We start from the raw sequence: 3,981 nt of genomic DNA, 5'->3' as shown, positions 1-3,981 counted from the left end.
GACAGCATGGCTTGGAGAAATGACTAGGTAAGACATGTCAGACAATCGGAAAGAATAGCAGGATTTCATGTTTTGCTTTGTATTACAAAAAAATGCAGTGTATTTCAGTCATGTTCCAAAATACTTTATAATTCAAAGTTTCTAATTTCACAATTCTTCACATGAAGATGAGGATGGACAGTCCCTACAATGAATTCCATAAGCCATTGAGTTAAACATTTTTTATATGCATTCCCTAGCAATCATTTTTTGGTCGATATATAGGTAAATCAAGAAAATAGTAAGGAGAGGATAAAAAAATTATGTTATTTGACCCAGAAATTCCAATCCTATACTTGTACCCTAGAAAAATGTTCACACTCATGTTCAAAGTATTGTATTGAAGACTGTTTCAACATTGTTTATAAAAGCTTGAAATGTGGAAACAACCTAAATGTGGTTCAGTCACATAATGTAATCCTACAAATCAGCCAGGATAATGAGCCAGAGCTAGACAGAGAAAATAATGATCAATTTCATGTTGAACTAAAACGAAAAAGTTACAAAAGAATACATGAAGTATATCATTTATGTCAAAAGCTTAAAAGCATACAAAAGAATACTATACATTTATATGGACACACAGAACTGTACTTAGGGGGTAAATATGTGTGTATAACTGTCAACTTCCAGAGAGCTGGGAGTGGGAGATGGGGAGGGGATGGGGGAGAGAGAGTGCAGTTGGGGAGGGACGAGAAGGGAGCTTCCAGTGTATTTGCATCATTTTGAGTCTTAAGCTCACTGATAAACCTTTATTCTATTCATCTTTAAAGTTTATACATTTTGTAGGATTAAAATACTTAACAGTACTAAGGAAAGCTATGTTGTTGAGTAAAATTAACCTCTGATGATTAAAATCCAATTTGTTAATTTTTTACTAACACACACAGCAGTTCAACAGTTCATAGAACTTCCTCTGCACCCTTTCTTCTTTCCTTCTTCCTTTTTTCTAATTATTTTCATGACTCTTCCATATTTCTCCCCAGTCAATGATGCATCTAAAAAATTAGATGTATATCCCTTATTTCTTTATCTATTTATCTGTATCTATCTACCTATATCACCACTCCATCCATTTATCATCTATCTAGATGTATATTTATATCAAACATTAAAAAACAAAATTCAACTGAGTAATTTTTAAAGATCTTATTGGCTTTATCCAATGATTCATGAACTGAGTAGCATCCCATCCAGCAAATAAAAAGGAACTCTGGGGAACTGTACAAAATGGAAGACTTTTACAGACAGAAGGGAGCAGGAATGAGGAAGTCACACTGGGGAAAGATACAGGTTGGTTAAAGCACGGTTACTTTCCTTTAGGAGATAGCAGGAGTCTATCAGACAGATGACCTAGTTAGTGCTGGTCAGGTGATTCTATTCTTGGTTGATGAGTTTAAGATTCCACTTCTGGGAAAGCTGAAACTGTAATTAAGTCTCAGTTTGGTGACAGGGGCTTAGCACAAGTGATTCCATTTGGTACCAGTTGTCTTGTTTTTAACATGAGAAACATGATTTACTCTATAGACTTTGAGTTTGACTTAAATCCCTCTAGTTGACAGAACCAGTTCTAAAATGCTTTACACCTTGGGGGGCCTGGATGGCTCAGTTGGGTAAGCATCTGCCTTTGGCTCAGGTCATGACCCCTGGTCCTGGAATCAAGACCCACCTCCAGCTCCCTGATCATCAAGGAGTCTGCTTCTCCCTCTCCCTCTGCCCCTCCCCTTCTTGTACTTCCTCTCTCTCTTTCAAATAAATTTTTAAAAATCTTTAAAATCTCTCTATTTAATAAATTTAAAAAATCTTTACACTTTGAATTTAGTAAAACCTCCCCCAAAAAGGAGGGAGGGAGAAGCAAACTCCCAACAGACCTCTGGAAAAGCTCAGCACTGGTTACACTGTGTTTCTCAGCTCTGTGAAGTGTCTGAGTTCTGTTCTGAGGCAGAGAAGCTGCCAGACATCCGTGTGATCTTTTTCAGGTTGCCGGAGGTCAGTTGCTGGCTGTTATCTTTCATGTTATTTGTCATTTGCTGATTTTCTTGAAAGAGCTCAACTTGGGTGCTTTTGTTTCAGTTTTTCTCAGCGCTCCCGCCCCACAACTGTGGGGAAGCTATTCTTCTATCTTCTATCACCTTGTTGGGAGTGAGATAGAAGTCAGACCTTAAGGGGGAAATGGGAGAAAATTAAATCTTGCACAATGTGTGACTTTTTTCCAGAGTTCCCCACAGGGTAGCAGCTAAATGTTTAATCTTGCTTTCTCTTTGAGGTATTTTAAAGCCAATTATCTGGGGGTGGTGGTGGAGTGGATTGTTACTCTGCTCTTATTTTGAGAAGGGGGAGCAAAATATTTACCTTTTTTCTTGTATTCATACAAATGACATAAGCCTGGTGATGTGGTGACTCTGCTGCTTAGGATACTATGCACAGGCTTTGGAGATGAAATAAACAGGTTAAGGTATTCCTGTTGTCAGATCCAAAACAAGAGATATCAAATAGTGATCCTGAATTTAGAATGTCCCAAGACACTTTTGCCTACAGCATATGAATATATGTATCAGAAGTCTTTACAGAGTCTTCTGTACTGGGAAAGAAAGGATCTGGGGATGGCCTGAGATCTCCTCAAGGCCCTCTATTTCTAGCAACACCTTTATCTTTTAATCTTGTGTCCTCCAAGTGCCACTGATGGCCAGCCTGGAGCTAGTCACTGGGCTGTAGATGAGAGGAAGCTCATGAGTTTACCATGGCAGCAATCTCTTTCTTGTCTTTAAGAGGTCAGGGATGAAATCAGAACTTTGTGTCTCTTTTAGAACCAAGAGCATTCATGGCACTGTATCTTGAAGCCACATTCATTTAAAAGGTTTGACTTTGGCAAACCAATAGATCAATTACTGGAATGATATAAAATGTCCTGAAGTAGCCCCAAATGTTTAAGGAAATTAATATATGATAATTTCAAAGCAGTTGGTAAGAGATTATTTACTAAATGGTTGGGACAACTGAAAAAAAGTTATAACTTGCCACCAAAGCCATTACAAATGACTTAGAAATTTATTTATTTATTTATTTTTTAATTATGATAGTCACAGAGAGAGAGAGAGAGAGGCAGAGACATAGGCAGAGGGAGAAGCAGGCTCCATGCACCGGGAGCCTGATGTGGGATTCGATCCTGGGTCTCCAGGATCGCGCCCTGGGCCAAAGGCAGGCGCCAAACCGCTGCGCCACCCAGGGATCCCTGACTTAGAAATTTAAATGTAAAAAAATGACTATTAGCATGGGAGATTTTTAATTTTTATTTTTTATTTTTTAAAGATTTATTTATTTATTCATGAGACACACACAGAGAGAGGCAGAAACATAGGCAGAGGGAGAGAAGCAGGCTTCTCGCAGGGAGCCTGATATGGGACTCGATCCTAGGACCCCGGGATCACACCCTGAGCCAAAAGCAGATGCTCAACCACTGAGCCACCCAGGTGTCCTGTATGGGAGATTTTTTAGAACAAATATTAACAGATAGAAGGATGCTCTCTGTGGCAGCACATATATTAAATTGGAAAGATACAGAAAAGATTAGCATGGTCCCTATACTAGGATAACACACAAATTTGTGAAGCATTCCATATTAAAGAGAGAGAGAGAGAAAGAGAGAGAGAGAAGTGGAAGTTCCTTCTAAATATTTAAAATTGAGAGCTATAAAAAGAAAACATTAATACACATGACTTTGTTAAAAACATTTCTACACAGCAGAAAGCCTAAAAATTAGAGAAAGAAATACTAACAATGCTTAAAAGAAGGACCTCATAGTTCAGTGTAAAGCATTAGCTTACTAGTAAGAAAAAGATCTTAGAAAATATACAAAGGACCTGAATAAGCAATATATATATATATATATATATATATATATATATATATATATATATATATAAATACAAGTGGTTCTACCAC

The 3,981-nt window shown here is 37.6% G+C and overlaps 1 non-coding gene across 1 annotated transcript; it reads left to right on the top strand.

The window, feature by feature from the left end:
• The first annotated feature begins 3,558 nt into the window (after positions 1 to 3,558).
• LOC112915419 (U6 spliceosomal RNA) lies at positions 3,559 to 3,663 on the top strand. Its single transcript, XR_003234061.1, has one exon. It is a non-coding gene; the product is annotated as a U6 spliceosomal RNA (small nuclear RNA).
• Positions 3,664 to 3,981: the final 318 nt, after the last annotated feature.

Source organism: Vulpes vulpes, chromosome 16, assembly GCF_048418805.1.
Source record: "Vulpes vulpes isolate BD-2025 chromosome 16, VulVul3, whole genome shotgun sequence".
Taxonomy (NCBI): domain Eukaryota; kingdom Metazoa; phylum Chordata; class Mammalia; order Carnivora; family Canidae; genus Vulpes; species Vulpes vulpes.
This window is presented reverse-complemented; position numbering and strand designations above follow the sequence as displayed.